The following is a 16,366-nucleotide window of genomic DNA, read 5'->3' as shown; positions in this document are numbered from 1 at the left end:
TATTACATTGCCACGGGATAACCAACATGTTTGTGCTAATTTAGGGATTTTATGCTTAGCAGTATCTACATCTTGAATCATTTTGAACTCGTTTAATCTTTTATTACTACGGGAAAAATAACAAGAGATATCTTTTATAAATATTTCTAGATATGATGGGTAGTACCTTGACTGAATGACTAGCACATAATGCAAAAGAATGGCAAACACATCCCATTATAAATACTGATGGTACATCCTTTTTTAGCAATGACTGGAATCCACTCTTAGTACCCATCATAGTGGCACAATTATCACTTCCAAAGCCAACGAGATTACTTATTTGAATGTTTTTTTCGATGAAAAGATCTTTTACATCTTGATAAAGCCCTTCTGAAGTACCATTTTCGACACAAACAGTGTCAAGTAATACATCTACAACATCAAGTTTTTGAATATCAAAATATCTAATAACAACAGCTAGAACTTGCGATAAAGATAAATCTGTACTTTCATCTATTATCATTGAAAACTTGTTGTTTCTGCATATGTTAGAAATGTATATTTTTTCATGATAGGCTATGCCATCTTGTATAAGATAAGAGACTTTAGTCGCCTTTATCTGAACTTGTTTTGCAATATTGCTATTATGAAATGCTTTCTTACATGCTTCTATAAGGTGATCACATTGCGCAAATGGAATATTATGCTCAGAAATTAGTGCAGCAATTGTTAACTCTGCCTTTGCTAATTCTTCATTCTCTGTAGGTTTACTTTTTGTGAAGAACGTGTCTAACGTTGAACTTGTCTTAGCAATATTTGCACTTTTTTTTATGTTTAACTGTATTTTTATGTGCTAGTAACATCGATTTATTGGCATTCTTTAATTTCATTTCACAACAAATACAGTAAGACACACCTTTTTCATTACTGTCTTCTTTCAACCAATCCTTTAATTCCGGATCTTCTAACCATTTATTCCTAAAATTTTGAGTATACCACCGTTTACTCATCTTTCTCTGTGGGGAACAAGTTTCAGACATTGTGAGCAATTTGTGGGTATGGCTAGTTAGCAGTTATCTTATTTAAAACTGTTCTATAAAATAAAAAATAAAGCACTAATCCATTAACATAAAATAGAAATAGTCACTACAATTTAAATTTATTATATCACTGTATGTAGTACACACAGAAATTTAAAAATCACACCAAATAATGCAATAATACCACGAACGATCATGAAAGACTGTGCAGTAAAGACCGCCTTCTCAATAGGCTGCGCATACATGTTAGTAACACGAACAAAAACCATAGTGTAGAACCCTGTGAAAACTTTGAAATCCTTTTACATTTGTAGTATTTTGTATACACGCACTTGAGATATTACAAATTATGATCAGTATTGTTAGAATATACAATTAAGAAAATTGTAAACTGTTATTACATGTATTAAATTTTATTGTATTTACAAGAAATAAAAATAAATTTTGACTTAAAATTAAAAATTACTGAAAAAACCCAGATAATGAGATATTTTTGTGAAAAAAATCTATCAACCCAGATGACAATCAAAAAACCCAGATCTGGGTGGAAAAACCCAGGCATGGGAGCCCTGGACGTAACTGCTCCGCCCTCTTCTCCCATTGGCTCGAATAAATATCACGAAAAGTTCTTCACTGTATATAGAGAGATGTATTACTATCATTTGCTAAGGTGCCTGAAATACAACGAACTAACTAATTTTGTTTCACCAGATTAGTGGAGTTTACAATAAATCTATAAATACAAACGTGAATCGTATTTAGCAGTCACGGACTTCAACTCCGATCCACTGAAGAGCGTGTGCTGCTCTCCTGACCACTCGGCTACGTCAGGCCTGATATCTCCTTTTGCTGACCGAAGCAATTGCTGCCATTATTTATTTTTTTCTACACTGCTGTGCAAAACTTAAGAACCAGTCAGGTTTTCACCTGTAGCTTCTCATAGGAGTGGCCTGGATATGGGAAAAGCATGCCAAAAGAACCTCTTGAGGTACAGAAATGATGAAGGAAACAACACCGACACAACAACGGAAACAAAACGGTACAGAGAGATTTTATTCAAAAATGGCAACATAGCACTGGCTGCCATGATACAGATGCATCACTGCCAAAGGTGGAACAAAGGGAAGAGGTGGTCCTCAGTAGGAGATATGGCCACCCTTAAAATCGATGCAGGCTTTGCACTGCCTGTCCATACTTAGAACAATGTTGTTGATAAGTTCTTGTGGTAACATCGTCCATTCCTCTGTCAGCGCCATCTTCAGCTGGTGAACATTTTCTGGTGGGTGTGGACGAGCCGCTAGACATCTCCCCAGAGCGTCCCATATGTGTTCGATGAGATTTAGATCGGTGGAACAAGTAGGCCAATCCATACGAACAATGTCCTCCCTTTCCAAAAGAATATCAACAGCTGCAGTGCGATGGGATGTGACGTTGTCATTCATAAACACGAACTCGGGGACAATGGCACCTGGGAACAGACGCACACGGGGAAGGATTACCTCAGTACAGTAGCGTGCACCGGTTACAGTACCGCATTCCAGTATCTGGAGTTGTGTACGTCCATCCAAGGTTTGTTATTTGTTTGTTTGTTATTTGGTTTTTAGGAGCATTAGCAACTAAGGCCATATTGCTCCGGGATATGCGATGTTCATTCCCTGACCTTTCCGCATCCTCCGTATTTGGTGGTGACGGGCTCGAACCCCGGTCTAATCAAGAAGCGTGTGCTACGCACTGCTGCTCCTTCCCACCTGGCCACGGAGGCGTCCCCCCCATCCAAGGTAACGCCTCTCCAGACGAGAACACTTCAACCACCATATTGATCCCTTTCAGTGATGTTTGCGGGGTGATACAGTGTGCCAACCTCTCGCCAAATTAGCTGATGTCCAGAATCGCTGCTGAAACTGAATCTACTCTCATCAGTAAAGAGTACCTTATCCCATTGCGCTGCTGTCCAGTCCTTTTGTTCGATGCACTACTGTAAACGGTGTCTCCGATCGGCAGGTGTGAAAGGGACACAGCGTACTGGCCGTCAGGCAAACAGTCCACTTTTGTGGAGTCGCCTGACCACAGTAAACCGCGATATTCTGTGTCCTGTGCAGCTAGTTTGCCATGGATCCCCGCTGTCTGGTGTCGGTCCCTCTTGGCCTGTATGAGTATATAGCGGTCATCATTGGGCGTTGTTTTTTGTGGACGACCACCACTGGTCTTTCAAACAGCTGTACCTCTCGTTCTGAAGGCCGACCACGCACGTGAGACGATGCTATGGGCGATACAGAATTCTGCAGCCACACTCCTCGCACTTCGACCTTCCCAATTATTCGACCCCTGATAAAGTCAGGGGCTCACATCTGGTGAGTATGGGCTTGGCACACCCAGGGTCCTGAGCTGCATATCATCATTCTTCTTTTTCTTGGTGATTCCCTTCTACTTCTCTCTCTCGCTCTCGGGGTAATTCAGAAAATTTTTTTTTTTGGCTGGTGCAGCATAAGCCTCAGGCTTCCTTGCACCATATGGCTAATAATAATAATAATAATAATAATAATATTAAGTCATCCAGATGTTGTCTACTGGCCATTTCGTTGTCTGTAGCACTGTATGAAACCAATCGAACGTCTGTAACAATCGTGCTCACCATTCGGTAATTTGCACATAACTGCTGCTTTTATCTGTTTATGTGAGCCCTCTCATCACGATTCAAATTTTTGCTCGTGCAACAGCTTTCTACTGAACGGCCACAGTTATGCAAATCGTCACAGGCTGTTTCGTTTGATTTTGTGGTCGTAACATGTAGAAATAGTGTTGGCTCTAAAGTTTTGTACACCAGTGTATTATCCAATGAAGATTTTTTGTTGCATAGATTCGTTTATTTTGCTTCAACCCATTGATGCTTTGCTTCTCTTTTTATTCTAATGAACCTGGTCCTAACCTTTCTGTATTTTCTAGTTCACATTTGCTTTCGTTTTGCTTCGTCTTCATTATGATTTTGTTTCATCTTGAAAGATAGTTTGGTGTGCCTGTTAAACCACATTTTCGTTTCGTCTGTTATTCTAACTTTTGTCGCAAGTTGCTCAGACGTTATATTTGTGGCTTCCTCAAGTGTTCTTGTCATCAAGGCTTCCCAGTTGAATGCTTTAGATATTCCAGTATTATATCTCTATTTATAAACTTTATGGAGTATATTGTTCTGTATTTAGGAATAGTTCCGCTGTGGTTATTCTGCTGTCTGTTTTCTTCCGAGGGTGCTGATGGGTTATATGATACGGACGCATGAACTGACCTGAAGTCAAAAGTGTTGGGAATTAATTTAGCCTCTTGTGCATTATGGAATAGATGGAATATTTTATTGTAATTGTATTCAGGAAAAATACCCATATACAATTTCCCTTCAAGGTAGACTAAGGTCAGGGGAATCACACATTTTGGTTACAAGATGGCTGATACCAAAGACCTTCAATATCAAGGTACTGAGCATTTTAGTATCAGGGAAAGGAACAATAAGAGATATAAAATGCGCTAAAATAAATCAAAGTTATTATCACTAACCGTGTGAAACAGATACAATGTATTAACTATAACTAGAGGAGATAAAATACCATACGTACTTACCAATACAAAAGTATATACATAAAGAAGATATGAGAGGTACATATTGATCGAACCTAATTTGAAAGTGTCTGCAATTCTGCCCAGACACGATAGGAGGGAGTACATGATGAGAGCCTTGTCAATCAATTCGGCAATGGAGAAAATGTGCAAGGCTCAAGGGGTAAAATTTTTTTCAGCCTGGTCTGTGCTTGTTAACAGGAGAGACTGCTTCTACAGGGATGGGATACACTTAAATAGAAAGGGTGCAAGAATATTTGCTGATGCTATCGAGGCAGTGTTAGGTGGGTCGGAAAACTGCTAGCTTGGGGGGGATTCACAGATTAAAAGGTTAAAAGTAGCCGCAGGCAGAGGTGAAGGTGATTCTTGCACAACTTCTATTAGAATAAGTAGCGACCTGGAGCGAGGGGTGCTGGGGTTTCCTGAACTGATGGCACTCATCGTGAAACAGGTGGGTATATGGGATGTGTTAGGATAACTAATAATAAGGATAGGTACATGTATACTTGCATGTATACCAATGCTAGAAGTATAGTAAATAAATTTGATGAATTTGAAGTGTTGGTCAAGACATCAAAGGCGGATATTATTGGGATAGCAGTGACGTGGTGTCACACAGACATAAGAAACGCAGAACTGGAATTTGGGGAGTACAATGTGTACAGAAAGGATAGACAGGATAGGAAGGGAGGAGGTGTTATGCTGTTAATTAAGAAAAACATAAAATCAAAAGAAGTGCATCCAGTTGATATAGATGAACAGTGCACTGTTGAGTCAGTTTGGTGTGACATAAGCACTGCGAAAGCAAAAATAAGAGTAGGAGTGTGTTATAGGCCTAATGACTCGAATGAGTACAATGAACAATTGTACAGAGAAATAGAATGGGCTAGTAAATCAGAATGTCTTATAATGGGGGATTTTAACTTCTCAGATATTGACTGGAACTTGTGGGTTGGTCACTCACACACTAGTAAAAGACTTTTGTGGATTTATTGGATGATTGTTTTCTGCAGCAGCATGTTCGAGAGGCAACCAGAGAGGGTAATACTCTTGATCTGGTCATCAGCAGTGATCATTCGTGTATTAAGAATTTGCAGATAAAGGAACCAGTAGGTGGCAGTGATCACAGTGTACTGATGTGAGATTTACTTAAAGATATAATTACCATCAGGGGTAAAGGAAAGGGTTTTTGCTTTCGTAAAGGTGAGTACAGTGGTCTCAGACAGTTTTTAAATTCTGTACAGTGGGATCAACTGACGATGTTACCAACAGTAAATTCTAAGTGGGAAGCATTCAAGGAATTAATCGTGGATGCTACTAAAAGTTTCATACCTATTAAGAAATATTGTTCAAAGTTTAGGCCTAAATGGTTATCAAATGAACTAATGAGACTCGTGACAGAGAAGAAAAATGCATGGGATGCATATAAATTATCAAGCGACTCAGAAGCCTATGGCAGATATAAGCTAGTCTGTAATCAGGTGACAAAGGAGGTTAGGCAGGCGAAGGGAGATTACGAGAAATCTTTGGCAAAAGATGCTAAGAAAAACAGCAAGGATTTCTTTACTTATATAAACTCTAAAAGGAAGGGGATAAATCTGATTGGTCCATTGGATATCGATGGTTCGGCTGTCGATGATCCTGCTCAGATAGCATACAAACTGAATGAGTATTTTGCATCTACATTCACACATGAGGAGTTATTAAGGTTTGAAAATGGCAGAAGTTTATCAAATTGTAGCAGGGTGCTTAATGATTTTGTAATAACTGAGAGAAAAGTGGAGGAGAAATTGTTGAAGTTAAACATAAGAAAGCACCTGGGGTGGATTGGATCTATCCAGTTAAAGGAGGCGGCAAAGCAACTAAGCAAACCCTTAGCCATAATTATGAGAGCATCCTTGGACTCAGGGGAGGTCCCCACGGACTGGAGATGTGCAAATGTATCCCCAATTCACAAAGGGGGATCGAAGGATGACAAGAATAATTACAGACCAGTTAGTTTAACTTCTGTTCCGGGTAAAATAATGGAGTCACTGGTTAAAGGTGCATTGCAGGATCATCTAGACAAGACTGCAGCAATAATTCAGACACAGCATGGGTTTGTTAAGGGAAAGCCTTGTCTGACAAATTTGATAGGATATTATGATGTGGTTACAAAGGAACTGGATGCAAAAAATAATTTTGATATCATGTATTTGGATTTCAAGGAACTGGCGCCTGTGTGCGTCGCACACATTGCACACGTGGACGGCTCGCCCCTGCTACCATGTGAGCCCTAAGGGGACTTTCCAGGATTCTCTATGCACAGACCTCCATATATTTTGCTCAGATATAACTCCTAAGAACATTTTGTGCCTAAGTGCATGATTGTGGTGTTAATCTGATTCCATCTACTTTTTCACAACTGCTTCACACCAAGGGCAATAGCAAGTGAGCAGTTGTGTTTGAAAGCTGCCCAGCGAAGCACATAGTACTCCGCTGCAAACAGCTGTTTTAAAGTGGTTGGGGGATACTGACGCCAAATTTCTGCACCGTACAGAATAGTGAAGTGGAACAACGAGTAAATATATTTTCTTATGATATTTATGAATCGCCTGTTTTTCCATTCTCCTTTTAAGCTTCAGAGCTTTCGTAGTTTCTTCGAGCTCTTTCCTCTCCTTGGGTAGCAGCGGCATATTAAAGTCTCCCATTATCGTAAATGGCATATCTTTTGAAGTGAAACTTCTTTAGGCGCGTTCCAGACAATTTTCAGACGGAAGTAACTTGCGTTCATGTATTGACAAAAAAAAAAAAAAACGCAACGAAAATGCGACCATTGCCATAAGTAAATGCATTACGGGCAACCTTAACAGTGAGTTATGGTATCAAGATAAATGCCCCAGTTCTTATTCGTTCACAGAAGGTTAAGTAGCGATTAGTAATCGGGAGGGTATCATGTATAATTGGCTTTTGCCTTCCTTTTTTTTTTTTTTTTTTGTGGAAAATATTCTTCTGATTTTCACGTATCATTTCATTTTGTTAATTGTTAAGGTAATAAATTGTAAATCAGTGCTTTATATCTTTACTTGTATAGCCTGTGGATAACATTCCCCCTATTTTCGCTTATTAGAATCGCCGTTAATAGAATTAAAATTCAATTTGTAAGAATGATCACAACGACCAACGCTTACAAATATCTTATAATGAACGGTATTTTGTTATGGAGTATCCATCGTAGAATGACTTGATCGTACAGTGAACCAATCGTAAAGCGGGGGTCCACTGTAGTGAGCGTTATAAGGCGTATAGCGCACGTACACGCGCAATCAGTCCGTGAATTGACAAAAATCGCCAAGAAAAATTATTCAGCCCCCCACACCATTGTACCACTCCGTACCAGGCACGAGCAACGCATGACCCAAACCCATTGCAAGTAGACGTGCAATGCGACCACCAAAACCACCTCCACTTGAGTACAAAGGAGAGATCTCGACAGCGGAAGAAATTACAGTGTGCGATGGAGTTGAACAAAGAAGCCGAAGAAGGTCCATCCACATCTCAGCGCCTTACATCTCCCCAGAAATGTTAGAAGTGAATTTGGAAGAAGGAGTCATGGAAGTTTATACTGCAAACGAAAACGTTGAAGAATCCTCGAGGCCCAGTCCTAAACGAAAAGCGAAGAAGCCAAAACCGACTGCCAGAATTACTCCATCAAATCGTTCAACACGTAGTGGGCGTAAGCAACAGGATTTTAAGAATCACTGAAGCATCCATGCACAGTTTAAATGTACATTCCTGGATAATGAATTCTGCTTTTTCTGAATGTTTTCTAAATAGAATTAACAGCGATTGCACTTTGAAGTTCAGTATGTAACAAACGTAGTTTCAATGTTTTGTCATATATTGCCTTTTAAGATTGTAATGTTCTCCTGGGTTTCCATTCAGTATTTTCTTTATTCTTGCTTCGATTCGTACCCGATTCCTCATTAAAGTAATCTCCCTTCCTGCGGCACTGTCTGTGTGCAGAAAGAATGAAATCGGACCGCCATCTAAGTTTTGTGATTACGAAGTTAACAAGCAAATTATGAACAACTCCAAGCCGTCCGCTAAAGGCAAGCACATATAACCTCTTGACACACTTCAGGGATATACCAGTGTGGCGTCCGCTTGTCGACCCGTCGGAGGTGTAGAGGAGACGGGCGCCAGGAAAATGTTCTTCCGGTCTCTCTCTCTTTCTGTCAGTCACAGGCCCTCTCTCTCTCTCTCTCTCTTTCTCTGTGCTAGTCTTAGAGAAAATTTGTAGACCTCGAAGGACGGTATGTCGCTAGTCGCCCCGCCAGCTGGGCGTTAAACGTCGCCACCATCTGTCGCAGCTTTCTCAGATCTCCGTTGTGTGTTTGGAGGAGGTAATGACTTCTATAGTACGCAAAAAGTTGCTCTGCTACTTTCTACAAAATTTGTAGTCTGGAGACTCATGCACGACGGTAAAGAAAATGTCCAATACCTGAACTAACAATTCTCGTAGTCAAACTCCTTTCCAACAAAGTTGTTTTTTACTTCCCCCCAATTTCTCTCCGAGTACTGCGACCTTTTCACGTGATAGTAAGGTCAACTCATCGCTACACTACGGCGAAACTGAAGGGGGGTAAGAGTTCCCAAAGTCACAACTACCACGCCCACTAAGTGAAACAGTGGTTTGTTAGAGAAAACAGATTATAAATAGAAAACATTTCGCCCGGCAAACTCTGGGCACTTTTTTTTTTCCGTATTTCATTATTAAACTTTGTACTAAATAATTTTCACTTTACAGCATATCATCTTTTTGTTGTTTTTGTTTGATTTATTGTTTTATTGTTATTATATATACAGTATATATATTGCTACTAATTTAAATCTTTCAACTATTCCGGTTCGCCTGCCAGAAAGTTTTCTCAGTAAGATTAACTAACCTAATTTTCTTTTTGAACTGGAAGATAAAAGTAATTTAACCTGATTTTACCACCGAGCAGTGCTACGTACTATTTTTGATATGTTTTGTATCCATTATTTTTAATATACTCGGTATATCCATATTATTTATAGTACAGGTGGCGCAACTGCCTTTGGTCTTCCCATCTCAAGCTGAGGAGAAGACCAAAAGAAAAACGAGAAATATGAAAAAGCTACATAAAAAAAAAAATTTAATAATAAAAAAAATAAATAAATTACGCTGCCCAAGCTCGCGATGATCGTCACTGACTCACAATAAATAAGAAGCCTGAATGCAATATGGCCTCCGTAGTCGAGTGGTCAATCGCGTGATATGCGTTTTGAATGACCGTGGTTCAAACCGAAGTGACCGCAAAATAGGGGATAATATTCTTGCCTTTTTCTCTACCTTATGAACTCCCCTGGAGTATAAACAGAAAATTTTTTATTTTTTTATATTTTATTATTTTTTTTTTAATACAGAATAGTTAACACAAAGCCTTCGGGGAGTTAAATTATCACTTTTATTATAAGAATAACAATAACAAGTTATGTAATGTATGCACTATTAGGCCAATTTGATTTATTTGCATTTCCTGTGATAAGCAAAAGTAAAAAAGCAAATAACGTTTAAATAATTATTTACTTTATTAAACTAATTAATAATTTATAAAAAGTAATTGTTTTCACTTTACTGCCCTGCCATGGAATACCGTTCCCAAATCTGGGATGGAGACGGTACAACCTCTTTCGAGCTTCTGGATTCCATTCAGGCGAGGAAAATTAGGTTAATTAATGACCTGTCTCTTATAAAATCTCTCCACTCTGAATCACAGACGTTCATTTTCTGCTGCATGCTTTTTTTTTTATAGATACTTCCATGGGTATTGTTCTTCGGAATTGCCAACCCACCCATGCACAGTACTAAGTACTATAAATTCTAATACCTTTTGTGTTTGGGATTTTCATAAAAAAATGTACTTTAGTATTAGTATTAAAAATGCTCAATGATGCAAGGAAGCCAGGTTTTTGCTGCATTCATCAAGAAAAAAAAACAAAAAAAAAAAACTCATTAAGTCCTATCGACTGACAGCAGTACCAGTCGATCGCTCCTGAACCCTTAACTTCAGTGATCTTCGAAAGTAATTTATCCAGGGCCAATCATTCATGACTAATAGTATAGTTATGGAATCAACTCTATTGCTACTTGCCATTTGGTTCTTGTTCCTCCTACCAGCAAGAATATATCTTTGTTTGAGTTAAAGGGAGCTGTCTTTGTTCAGATGTGGCCTCCAGATTAAAACGTAATAAATATTCTACGTGTTATTTCGCCATTGACTACTTGCAAATCGGCCTGAGAAAATACACTTATACAGACAATATACATGGTGCAATGTGGTTTAAGGCTCAACAACAATTATAAAATGTGGTCCTGTGCCTTCACATGGCCAGGAAAGTGCATAGTGTCTTGTAGACACCCTATGCCTGCAGCAGGTCCCAATATTTTCAGAACAACGGGAGGAGGTCTAAATCAGTGATTCGGGGTAATTATTGAGTATTAATCATAAAAACATCCATATTATTTTTATCATAAGTGGGTGCTTAGCTCAATTGCTGTTTCTATCATTTTGCCCATTCATGCTTCTGTCAACACGCCAAAATCTTTTTTAGTGATCATCTTTAACTCTTATAACTCCTCTCCTTCCCATTTATCCGTAGGTTATTCTTGAGTTATTTCCCACTTGCAAGACGTTATATTTAGTGCTTAAAACCATTACTGCCATTTTGCTGACCATTCGTATAACAAGTCTAAATAGTAGCGTCGCCCAGTTGTTACTGTTGACTATCTTCCCACATTTATATCATGTGTCAATTTTTATAGTTATGGAGTATCCATCGTAGAATGATTTGATCGTACAGTGAACCAATTTGTCAATGTCATTTAGAATTATATTAGGAACAACAGCAGCACCTACAGCGAACCCTGGGGAGACTGTACTAGCCACTCTGATCTACCCTGAAGAAAGACTATTTATACAGGGGAATATCTGAAATTTCAGACATCCCTTCATCCACATAATTAGTATTAGTATTAGTATTAGTATTAGTAACGGCCGAATGGTGCAAGAAAGCCTATGGCTTATGCTGCACCAGCCAAAAAAAAAAAAAAAAAAAAAAATAATAATAATAAAATAAATAAAAAATAAATAATCCGAACAAAACAATGATAAAAACGATAAATAAATAAAATAAATAACTAAATAATAATAATTAATAAATAAAAAAAATAAAATAAAAAAAAATAAAAAGGAAATTTAACCTATCATCCTATGCGCTTCCCTTACCCGAAAGTACTATCCAGATGACCTTTGAATTTCCCCAAACTGTCGGCCTCTACCACCCATGAAGGCAGCTTATTCCAGTAATTTATAACTCGCTGGATAAAATAAAACTTCTTGCAGTCCAATTTAAACATTTCCCCCCCGTAACTTGAATTTATGTACCCTAGTTCTAGCATCATTTATAATCTTGAAAATTTTGTCCTCATTCATTTTACTGATGCCTCTCAGAGCCTTAGATAAAGATCCGATCCATAATTCTAGCCCTCTCCAATTTTCACAATAACTGCTCTTGGGGAGTTATTATACTGTTATATTCCCTACTTAAGTCTAGCTATAAAATCAAAATTGTTCCTTACACCCATCTACGTGGCGATATGTCATGTTAATTTTCCGTTAGTCAACAAGATTTTCCCGTTCAAACCCATGTCCTGATGTTTATATAACATGTCTGTTGCAGTGCGAGTGTTTGAACGTAGAGTCCATGGTGTTCCCTGTAAAGATGTTGGACATAGTGCGCTATGGGTACATCTCATCTTTAGGTCAATTTTTTTGTTGACTGGAGAGACGTTGGTGCTTTCCGAATTCAAGAAGATTACCTCTGAATTCAGTGATTATCTTATCGTTAATTCTAATAGTCTGATGCACTCATTACTGCCTCCTTTAGAACAGATATATCCCATCAGTTCCCGGAACCTTTCCCCTCGTTTATTCAGTAGAGATTTAACGAGAGAGAAAATTCTGGTAGTGAATTAGCATTAGCATTAGCATTAGTAGAGGCATTTGATGCAAGAAAGCAAGCTTATGCAGCATCAGCCAAAAAAAAAAAAAAAAAACCACTTCCACTTCACCCCTCTGTTCGTTCAAAATACCTGTCCAGCTGAGCCTTAAACTTATTTAGGCTATCAACTTCCACGACAAGGGATGGAAGTCTGTTCCACCAACCAACCACTCGCTGGCTAAAGGCAAATTTCCGCACGTCTATCCTACATCTGTCTTTCCTCACTTCGAATTTATGCCCTCTCAGGTGATTATTCTGAGCGAGAGGAAGAATCCCATCAGCATTGAGCATGCTCAAACCATTCAATGCTTTATACACCTCTATCAGATCACCTCGCTGGTGCCTAGTCTCCACACACTGTAACTTGCAAAACTTAAGCCTTTCTTCGTAAGAGCACCCCTTTGTTCCATTCACTAATGTTGTTGCCCTTCTCTGTACTCGTTCCAGCAGCTCTACATCCTTCTTGAAATGAGGCCTCCAGACCTGTATACAGTACTCTAGGTATGGCCTGACCATTGCCTTATACAAGGGAATAATCACCTCCTTATCCCTGCTAGAAAAATTCCTATATATCATTGACAATACACCATGAGCTACTCTTGCAGCCCATCTGCACTGCTCAGAGAACTTCATATCTGCCTGAACAACCACCCCCAGGTCCCTTTCATTCTCTACCACTGTCAGTGTAGTACCACAGAGTTGATACGTTGCTCTGGGGTTGCTGTTTCCCATGTTTAATACTTTACATTTGTCAATGTTAAACTTCATTTGCCACCTCTCAGCCCATCTGCTCAACCTTTCCAGATCCTGTTGCAGCAGCATAGTGTCAGTAGTGTCCTTGACAACCCTGCCTACCTTTGTATCGTCTGCAAACTTCGACATTAAACTTGATATACCATCATCAACATCATTTATGAATACAGAAAACAATAATGGACCCAACACTGAGCCCTGAGGGACTCCACTAATAACATTAGTCCACGATGAGCAGTGTCCATTGATTACCACTCTCTGTCTTCTCCCCCTCAGCCACCCCTTTATCCACAGCAGCAATTTGCCTCCAATGTCACACTGCTCCAATTTGTGCAGCAGTCTTCCATATGCAACAGTATCAAAAGCCTTTCTAAGATCCAAGTATACAGGGTGTTTCAGTTAAACGTTTCAGAACTTCTAAGAGGGGTAGGGTACATCCTGACAACTCGAAATCATATAGCAATGTGGGGTCGGAAATGCTTTCCTGAAGCGGTGTTGTACACAGAAGCACCATAAAGAAAAGTGACCGTAAGTGAGAAATCGTTTTAATAATACATGAAAAGAAGCAAAAGGTACATGGATTAAAGTAAGTGTTCGAAGTTTCTTCCACGGGCTACAATGCACGCCTCACATCTCCGACGCATGGACATCCGAACATTCTGGAATACTCCAGGCGAATTTCGAATTTCTTCGGCAGCTACTGCGATTCATGCAACCAGCTCCTCAGCATTGTCAACAGGGGTGTCATAAACTAGCGATTTCATATGACCCCAGAAATAAAAATCAAGACATGATAGGTTGGGTGACCGAGCAGGCCAACGCACGGGACCACCACGTCCGATCCACTGTTGACCAAATGTGACATCCAGGTAGTTACGAACATCTCGGCTATAATGGGCAGGGGCTCCATCGTTTTGGAACCACATTGTCTGTTGCGTCGATGCAGAAATCTGTTCATCTCTCAAAAGTTGTGGCAATACTTGCTGCAGAAAGATCAAGTAGATAGGTCCGGTTAGACGACACGGTAACAGGTAAGGTCCGATGAGGTGATCTCCCATAGTACCGGCCCATACATTGACCGAAAATCGAATCTGTGCTGCACGACGTCGTATTGCATGCGGGTTCTCAACCGCCCAGATATGGTCGTTATGCGTGTTGAAAATTCCTTCCCTTGTGAAGGATGCCTCATCGGAAAACAACACTTCAGCAGGAAAAGGGGGATTTGTAGCACATTTTCCAAGGTACCACTGTGCGAAAGCAATACGAGGTGCATAATCCTCCGGTTGCTGTGTCTGGACACGCTGCACGTGAAACGGATGCATGTCTTGTTCTCGGAGAATCCTCCAGACGCTGCAATGGGAAACCCCGACTGCGTTTGCTAGACTTCGTGTACTCGTTCTTGGATTCCCCTGTACATGCTGCAGCACATTCTGTTCGACGGCTGGAGTCCGTGCTGTTCTTACCCTGTCCCTGTCAGCTCTTTCAAATGAACCTCTCTCAGCTAACCTCTGGTGCAGTCTTGCAAAGAAATTATGACTGGGAATACGCCTCGTTGGATATCGTTCCGCGTACAAACGCTGCGCGGCTGGCCCACTACAATTTGCAGCCCCGTACGTCAAATGCATATCGGCTAACTCTGCGTTCGTGTAATCATCCATCCTACTAACTTGGCGTTCTTGTTCAAGAAATTCGAAATTCGCCTGGAGTATTCCAGAATGTTCGGATGTCCATGCGTCGGAGATGTGAAGCGTGCATTGTAGCCCGTGGAAGAAACTTCGAACACTTACTTTAATCCATGTACCTTTTGCTTCTTTTCATGTATTATTAAAAACGATTTCTCACTTATGGTCTCTTTTCTTTATGGTGCTTCTGTGTACAACACCGCTTCAGGAAAGCATTTCCGACCCCACATTGCTATATGATTTCGAGTTGTCAGGATGTACCCTACCCCTCTTAGAAGTTCTGAAACGTTTAACTGAAACACCCTGTATAATATCAAAGTTATTCCCTGCATCCAGTTCCTTTGTGACTGCATCATAGTATCCAATCAAATTGGTCAGGCAAGACTTCCCTAGATAATCTAGCTTCCTATGACCAGGAAAGCACATAGTGTCTTGTAGATACCATATACATCTTTAAACCTGTTATGTCATTTTTGTTCTTATTTGGCTGATGAATATTAACTTCCAAGTAGAGTATCAACACAAAGAAATTTCCTCTTTCTGACCAGGCTCACCATTGTATTTTTGAAGTGAAACTTCTTTAGGCGCACTCCAGGCAGTTTTCAGATGGATTAACTTGCATTTGTGGATTGACAAAAAAACGCAACGAAGATGCGACCATCGCCATAAGTAAATGCATTAGAGGCAACCTTGACGGCGAGGTATGGCTAGGACAAATACTCCAGTTCTCGTGCAATTACCGAAGCTAAGCAACGTTAGGCCCCAGTATTTGGGAGGGTGACCACCTCGGAATATCCCGTGTAATTGATTTTTGCCTTCTTTTCTTTTTTTTTTTTTGTGGAAAATGTTCTTCCGATTTTCACGTATCATTTAATTTTGTAATTGATAAAGCAATAAAGTGTAAATATGTGCTTTATATCTTTACTTTTATAGCCTCGGGATAACATTTCTTCTATTTTCGCTTATTAGAATCGCCGTTAATAGAATTAAAATTCAATTTGTAAGAATGATCACAATGACCAACGCTTACTACATGTCTTATAGTGAACAGTATTTTGTTATGGAGTATCCATCGTAGAATGATTTGATCGTACAGTGAACCAATCATAAAGCGGGGTCCACTGTAGTGAGCGTTATAAGGCGTATAGCGCACGTACACGCGCAATCTGTCCGTGGATTGACAAAAATCGCCAAGAAAAATGCAACACGAAATGATTCATCTTCCCCCCACACCATTGT

The 16,366-nt window shown here is 39.7% G+C and overlaps 1 protein-coding gene across 1 annotated transcript in view; it reads left to right on the top strand.

Moving 5' to 3' along the window:
• Positions 1–16,366, top strand: part of LOC150091477 (uncharacterized) — a 317,989-nt gene that overhangs the window by 108,884 nt on the left and 192,739 nt on the right. The window lies entirely within an intron of this gene.

Source organism: Mastigoproctus giganteus, chromosome 1, assembly GCF_048544385.1.
Source record: "Mastigoproctus giganteus isolate SK-2022 chromosome 1, ASM4854438v1, whole genome shotgun sequence".
In the NCBI taxonomy this organism is placed as follows: Eukaryota; Metazoa; Arthropoda; class Arachnida; order Uropygi; family Thelyphonidae; genus Mastigoproctus; species Mastigoproctus giganteus.
This window is presented reverse-complemented; position numbering and strand designations above follow the sequence as displayed.